Below are 8,820 nucleotides of genomic sequence, written 5' to 3'. Positions count from 1 at the left end.
CACAGACGACGCTATTATTCATTCACCGACGTAGTATATATATTCAACGACGGTATTTTTAATTTACCGTCGTTGATAATATAAAAACCCACATAAAAATAAATCTGAAAATTTTCTTCTTACCATCTTCTCAAATTCCAGGGAAGTATCCTTTATGATGTCTCTCATAAAGCGCATGACATAATACCCGCATTCTACACTGCTTGGTTGCTTTGGAGTGCCGGGCAGAGTTTTCCAGAGAGGTGTTTTACGGCCTACTCTGCCTATGTGTGTATTATACATTTTTAGAGCAGAGTTCACAATGTTTTTCCCGTCCTCATCCACAACCCGATTTCCAGGCAGTGGATCCAAAAAATAGACGGTTTCCTTCTTTGCTCTTACAATGATCAAGACCCAATGACGGCTGCACAAAATAAATATAAAGGTTAAATAGTGTTATATGCAGAGCATCATACAAACAAAATCCTGTTTTTTGTTTGGAGACTAACCCTGGATTGTAAGGCATCAGGAAAATTTGTTCACCATCTGTTTTTTGAAGACGATTGGCTACGAGACGTGATCTTTCAGTTAATGAACCAGCGTCGGCACTAACTAGAGCAGGGTCTATAAAGCCAACCATATTCACCATATTTGCAGCTTTCAGATGATCAAACAGGCACCTAAATATATGAATTGAAACCATGAGTGTTTTTTTTTTTAAACATAAAGGAGAGTGTCAAATGAATATTTGATAAGGACAAACCTCATATATACTGCAACGACAGTAGCCCCAATTTCTTCCATGCCAGCAAATTGGGTAATATCTTCATGCAAGACGAAGGTGTTACGATCTATGCCAAACACCTCCTTCTCAATCATAAAGCTCATAGCCTTCTCCTGAGGCTTTAGTGTCGATTCAACATAACTACAAAGGGATTGTAAAGAAGATGGCAACTCCAGCTTTGAATAATCTGGTACTTCAGTACTCTGTTTGAACAAATAAAGCAACATAAAGTGACGTGGTAAATAAATAACAACGACGGTTTAAATAACAAAACGTCGTCTTAAAATGAGTTACACGACGGTAAAAAAATACCGTCGTAATGAATACTTTATTACGTCGTTTAAATAAAACCGACGTCTAATTCAAATGCAAAATTTATAATTAATGAATTTACCTTTTCAATTTTCTTTTCTCCAACACTGGATTGCTGTTTTAATAAATAAAGAGATATATATATATATAAGAAACATTGTACAATAATTTAAACATTCAACTAAATAAAAAATGGCGTGGAAATTTAAAACAAACGACGGTTGAAAGAAAATATAGACGTCTGAAAATTGAAAAAGAAATGAAAAAGGCAAAGTTAAGAGAATTTACCTTTTCATCTTTCTTTTCTTCAATCTTTTCACGATCCCCAGATTTCTGTTATAAGAAATAAACTCAATATATATAAGACATAGTACAAAAAGGGCAAAAAAAAAAAGTAAAAAAATTAAATTAAACCGTCGTGGTAATAATAACAAACGACGGTATTTAAGAATTACAGACGTGTATATTTAATCACACGACAGTAAATAATAAACGTCGTGGTATTTCATATACTACGACGGTATCTAAGCTTGTACAACAATTTAAACATTCAATTAAATAATTGCAGACGTGTAACATTCATTAAACGTCGTGGTAATTCCTTTATTGAAAAAAAAAATTGAAAGAAGCAAAGTTATGAGAATTTACCTGTTCAACTATCTCAAGTATCTTTCCTTCTACTCTCTTTTCAACTTTCCCTGATTTTTGTTATAAGAAATAAAGAAATATATAAATGACATTGTAGAAAAATTAAAACAAATAAATAAACCGTCGTGGTAAACATTAACAGACGACGGTATGAAATAATTACAGACGTCTGAATAACATCAAACGACGGTTTAATAAAGAGCGTCGTGGTATAACTTTAACACGGCGGTAAATATAAACAGAGAAACAGAGAATTCAAAGTTCAAAGACGTTACCATTTCCTCCTGTTGTTCCCCATTCTTGGCAGTATCCTCCTCAAATTGTAGGGCTCTAACATCAAGTGCCCCAGAACAGCTTGCTTTGTCAGACATTGGATTTTTGGGACTTTGCCCTTGGATTTGGGACAATGTATTCAGTTTCAGCAGGCTTGGATCAAAATTGGGGATGATTTTTGAAATCTGACTCAGCAAATTTTCCCTCTCAGCTTCTACCAATTGCTTCGTCCTAGCCTCCATCTTTAAACTCTCTTCCCTTGATCTAGCCTCCATTTTCAAAGTCTCTTCTTGAAGGACAAGTCTTACACTTTCCTTCAATTGATCAGCAAACCTAACCTTCTGTTGTCTAGGTAAGTTGAAGTATTGCTTAGGGGAAACCCCAGCCCCTACACCTCTAACTCTTCCTGGATGCTCGGGACCCAAAGCCATTGTCAAAACATCATTGGATCCTGACAGAGAAATTGTGCCTTCAGAGACTTGCTTTTGCAAATCATCCTAACAAAAAGACATAATAAAAAGTCAGAATAAGGAAACAAACGACGGTTATTTATAAAAAAATAGACGTAATATAATATTTCACACGACTCAATAACATAACAATCGACGTAATATAATATTTAAGACGACGCTAACTAAATACCGACGTTATTAATATATTAACACGACGTCAATAATAATCCACCGACGTCTTATGATATAATTACAAAAAAACAGAGCATGGATTCCAGATTCAGACCTTTAACGTCGCCTTTTAAAATATTTCGACGTAGTAAAACTTTTCACACGACGGAAAAATATAACAGCAAACGTAATAAAATTTTTAAAACAGAGTGAGTAGGCTTACAATTAATTTTGCTTTCACTGCAGTCTTTGGATCCGGGATGTTACCATGTTTGTCTTCTCTTGCTTTTTTCCATAAGGTAGATCGATCAATATCTACCCCAGGCATGATTTCCTTCAAGTCCTCCTTAAAATCAACATATCCTTTTCGAGACAATCGATGATTGTACTCGAGTTTCTCCCTCCTCTGTGATTGTTCTTCATGCACAGCCTCAAATTCTTTAGATAACCTTGAAGCTACAAAGGCATCCCATTGAGCTTTCTCTATGAATTTGTATGTTTCAGGGGGCTGCCTTAATCTATCCTGCTCCTTGATGAATGGAAGGATATGAAACCTCGTTAGTGTGGACTTGAAATCTTTCCATTTCTTGGCGGCAGAAGATAGCACCATTTGCTTGCCCCCTTTACCAACCACAAAAGCCATGTCAACGGCTTCCCAAATCTGCTCTTTTATATCCTTGGATATTTGAACCCATTTCTTGTCCACAAGTGGGACTCTGGAGCGTGCCAACACACCAATGTAGGACTGCATCTCATTATGTGCACGGCCATAAGGTTTCCCTTCTTCATTGTACTCAACAACAGGCTTGATTTTCTGAATTTTTCTCTGCACAACACGGGGCATTGTGCTCATACCCCGACCTGACTTTGCCTCCTCAGAAATAGTTGCCGTGCTGGCTGGTTCTGTCTCAGAAGATGAAACAAACTTCATCTTCTTCGAGGCCTTGGTTTGAGGATTTAAAACTCTAAGCTCCTTCTTCGAGGATTCATTTTTTTTCAAACCAGACTCCTTACTTTGGGATTGAGAAACCATGGTTACAGACAAATTAAACCTGCAAGTGAAAATATATCAGTGAAATTAAGAAAAACCACGACGATTATTTATAAACTACGACGTATTATAATATTTCAAACGACGTAAGAACAAAATAAACGACGTAATAATAAATTTACACGACGGTAATTAATCACCGACGTGATAAAATATTACAACGACGTCAATAATAAACAACCGACGTCTTATGATATAATAAAAACAGAGTATTAAATATTACAACGACGTTAATAATAAACATTCGCCGTGGTATTGAAAATAAAACGACGTAAATATTAATATACCGTCGTCTATACCACAAAAACAAATTAGGAACAACGTAAAATATTTTCAGCAGAAAAATAATTAAAAAGATTTTCGAAACAAAAACCATTGTTCAGAGAAATCAAACATGCGATGAAAGCTTGGAAACTTAAAATGATATCCTTAAAAATCAAAAACAAAAAAAGGATATCATTTTAAAAAACAACGACGAACACTTTCACACGATGCTAGGGTGACTAACGAACCGTCGTGGTCTATAAATCTAACCACGTAAATAACAAGCCACCGTCGTCTTATTTAGTTGAAGTAAAAGAACCAGAGTAGTGTTCAAACTTGGAAACTTTTCGTCTTTGTCTGCAAATTTTATCAAACTTGGAAAGAAAAAATGTAAAAAGATTTAAAAAAACGAAAATGATATGCGCATGCAAAACAAGAACAAAAATCCTTCCAGAAATGCTTACCCTTTGCTTGCGATGAAAGCTTTCTTCTGGAGTTTGGTGTTTCAGTTCAGAGATGAAGACGAAGAGGAGATAAGCTTGAAAGTTTGAAACAGTTCTTGGAGAATGAAAAATGAGAAAAGCTTGAAAGTTTTTCTCGGGTTTGGAACCAATGCAAGTATGGGTCAGGAAGGCGAAAAGTTTAAAATAATAAAAAACCTTTTCATAACAACGACGCTATTAATAGTATGCGCCCTAGTATGATACATTATACGGCGCTATTGTTAACACTGCCCTATAATATTACTTTCAACGACGGTATGTTTTAATGAAACGACGTTTTGAAATCGAATTACACGACGCATGTTTCTTCAAAAAAGATGAATCGTCATTTTCCAATTTACCCAACGACCTTATATTCAATAATAACGACGTTAAAAATTAATACCACGTCGTTTTAATTACTCATACCGACGTGTAATTTTTTTAATTACACAATAAATTAATTTTCCAAAAAATTACAACGTCGTTTTTATATAGCGTCGTTGTTAAATAATTTATACGACCTTATTTTAAATTTAAACGACGTGTATGTTATATATAAACGTCGATATTTTAAAAAACCGACGTGGTATATAAGTTTTTTTTATAAATAATGGGTTTTCTGTCTTTCTGTCGTCTTCATTTTTCAATTAGGGTTTCAACTTTTTCTCAATTCTCTGGAGGCACATCACCTCTCTGTCTCATCTCGCTTTCATTTTTCAGTTTAGATGTTGATGTGTGTGCGCGTTTGTGTATCTGAAAGACACAAACACGCACACATCATCTAAAAAATTGTCTTTCTGCACAGAAGGAGAACAAGGTCTGCATCAGCCCTCTTTCTCAGCTCCTCCATGATGGGGTTCTCTGGGTTGATCTCCATGGTCTTCTTGCTCGACATGTACCCAGCCGCTCTGTTATCCCTCAAGGCCTGAGCCTTCATGATTCTTTCCATGTTGGCAGTCCAGCACGGTCAGACGGTCAGACACCACAACCTTCTCCACTCTGTCACCCAAAACATCCTTCACAACCTTGCAGAGTCCCTCAAACTTCTCCTTCAACTCTTCCTTCTTCTTTGCCTCGTCTTCACTCTCATCAAGCTTGAGACCTTCCTTGGCGGCTGAGACAAGCTTCTTGCCCTCAAACTCCTTGTGAGAGTAATTGGCACATCATCCACTTCTAAAACATTGCCTTTGTTCATTCTGGTTTGATTATGATGAGGAACAGAGTTCATTCTGGTAATGATAGACGAATAATGGCATAAAATTTGTACGTCGTTAATTTAACAAACCGTCGTGGTTAGTACAATTATGCGACAGTAGAGTTATGGATACCGTCGTAGTATATTATAATTAAAAAGTCGATAAATTTATATTTACAGTCGTGGTAACTTAATTTAAAGCGGCGATTTTTTTTGTAATTAACCGTCGTAGATTCCTTTGAATTTATGCCTCGCTGACTAAGAAAATTGGGTCGTGTTTATTAATTAATTAACACGGCGTCTTATTTTTATATCATCGTCTTTACTTTCTACGGCGGTGATTTCATAGATGCAGTCGTTGTTTTTAGGTTCAGATTTTAACTCTGAAAATACCTTTGTAATAAGACGATGCTTTTTTAATTTGGTGCGTCGTGGTTTCAAAATATCTATACGTGTGCCGTTTTTTAGGTGTTTAAAGTATGTTTCTACGACGGGTTTCTATTACCGTCGTCTTTTAAAAAACAACGACGGTTTTTTGATCTACCGTCGTTGTTTACTGGTCGTCTTTTGCCCTTTTTGTAGTAGTGCTGCCTTTTGCTGCCAACCCATGTGGGTTTTCTTTTGGTTGCTGAAAAAAAAGATTCTTCTGAACCAGGCTTGGTGTAGGAAGTACTGAGGTTTCAATATGTATCCAATGAGGCTCAAATTTGGATATGTCATAATACACACCCATTGGAACAACATTTATGAAGAATGTATTCCCATCTGAGCAGTACAAGTGTACGTTTTGGGCCTTGCAAGTTGACTGCCGAAAATAGACTGGAATTGACTTCATTGCAGTCAGCTTGTGGGCTTGTTTTGGGCTTGATCTTCCCTCCTAAAAAATATGGAAAAATCTGGATCTTCAAACCCTTTGAATTATCTTTCCAAGCATATGCAGCCCAACTCAAGAAAAAATCGGAAATACCTTCAAATGTCATTTTTGGCCGAGTAACGCAGATGCTGCCGAATTTGACCTTAAGCTGCCAAAACTTGCATAACTTCCTCTAGGAGACTCGGAATCATGAACTGTAAAATGCTCCAGAAACTAGACTTCTGCATCTTTCCAATGATATAGGGCTCATCATCTAGTTCATCCTGAGCAAGTGCAGTCCAATCCGTGAAGTTGACAGATTTGCAGACACAAATGTGCTAACTTGTCTCCAAAATGCATTTAATGAGTCTCAAGCTTATTACACTGAAACAAACACAAAATTTATTAAAAGCACAAGTTTAACTGAAAAACATAATCAAATCATAAGTTAGAAGGGTACAAAATGATATATAAATATGCACCGATCATTAGAGGCTCGGTTGATAAAACATTGTTTGTGAAAAGTCTAAGTGGATGAAATAGTGGTTGGTTCAACCTCAGATTCTCATGTGCAAGAGCTCGTACAAGTCATGACAAGTGAGTTTAAACTGAGTCTTGTTGGTGAAACCAGTTACTTCTTAGGACTTTAAATTAAACAAGGGTATGATGGGATCTTTGTATCTCATTCAAAATATGCCAAAATTTTGGACAAGAAGTTTGTCTTGGAGTCCGAAAAAGCTGCTAGAACTCTAATGAGCATAAGTACTAAAAAGTGGCAAGAGTGTTGATCAAACACTCTATAAAAATATGATTGGAAATATGCTATATCTTACTTCTAGTCGACTTGACATAGACTTTAGTGTAGGTGTTTGTGCTTGATTTTGAAGTGATCCAAAAGAGTCTCACTTGCTTGCAGTCAAAAGAATTATTAAGTATGTGAGTGGAACGACAAACTTTGGTTTGTGGTATACCAATGACACTAATGTTGACTTGGTTGGGTTTAGTGATGCAGATTAGATAGAGTTTAGTGACGATAGGAAAAGTACTTCAAGGGGAGCTTTCTATGTTGGCAACAATCTTGTTGCTTGGCATATATAGTAAAAGTAAAAATTTTTTTCTTTGTCCATTGCAGGGGCAGAATATGTGGCAACTGAAAGTTGTTGCACACAAGTTCTATGAATGAAACAAATGTTGGATGATTATATCCTTCACCAGCCTTCCTTTCTTATCTACTGTAATAACAGTGCCATAGATATCACCAAAACCTCTGTGTAACACTCAAGGACCTATATAGGTTGGGGATTCTGTTATGGAGGAGAGAAGCCATGTATCTCGTTGGAATTTCTCAGAGTTTGGGTACTGTGGACATAGTCGAGCAGAGATGGATTTTGAATGCTTGGTTAAATGACTGGAGGAAGTTGGGTGGTTATGCCCTTCTTCTCAAGAATGTTGTTTTCTTCTCAAAGCAGTGGCGTGTTTGCTGTTCCCTGGAATCTGATGTGGTATTGGTACTGCACGTTGAATTCGCTTTGGGTTCCTTTATATTATTGGCTTCTAGTGAGCTGAGTTTAGTGTCAAGTAACTCGCATGAACACTGACTAATCGTTGCTTTTCTATATACCCATTTGCTAGTTTTGCCTCCTCGAGCATTTGGATGTTATAATTTGGTAAATTTTGATGATTTTTAAATTAGAGGTTCTCATGGGATTTTTTTGTTTGTTTGTTTGTTTGTTTGTTTATTCTTGCTTTAATTGATTGGTGAATTCCAACACGTAGTTTGACGGAGGAAGGGAGACAAGGAACTTACTTGGGATGGTAAGGAGGTTTGTGGACACTATCAGGTTCGCTTTTGCTAAAATATGAGAAAATAATTGTTGGAATTTTATATGTATTCTTCTCCTTGTATGAGGCCATATATATATATATAGTACAATCAAGCCTTGGAGGCCAAGTCAAGCTATAACTCCTAATTCTATTTACAGTAGAAAATGATAAATAAAAAGGAAATAAATTAATTCAATACGGGAATCTTGGTGTGCAATGCAAGAAATAAATTAAATCATAATCTTGGTGTGCAATGCAAGTCAACTCTCGCCAACATCTTGGTATTTAATGTGCAGATGTTTACTTCATGTATGTATATGAAAGTAGTTTTGTTACTGCAAATTTGTTGATAGTTCATCACTCCCATCAACTATTAGACTGTTCCACATGCTTGAGGTACATATATACTTCATGATAACTTATGGAATTACGTTCTCCAATATTTCATTTATAAAATTATCAATGTTAACTTGGAATTATCAATGTATACTTTGACTTTATTGTGTGCATGCCAAAGAATATGGGGCGA

This window comes from Prunus avium, chromosome 7, assembly GCF_965620075.1.
Source record: "Prunus avium chromosome 7, drPruAviu1.hap1.1, whole genome shotgun sequence".
NCBI lineage: Eukaryota > Viridiplantae > Streptophyta > Magnoliopsida > Rosales > Rosaceae > Prunus > Prunus avium.
This window is presented reverse-complemented; position numbering follows the sequence as displayed.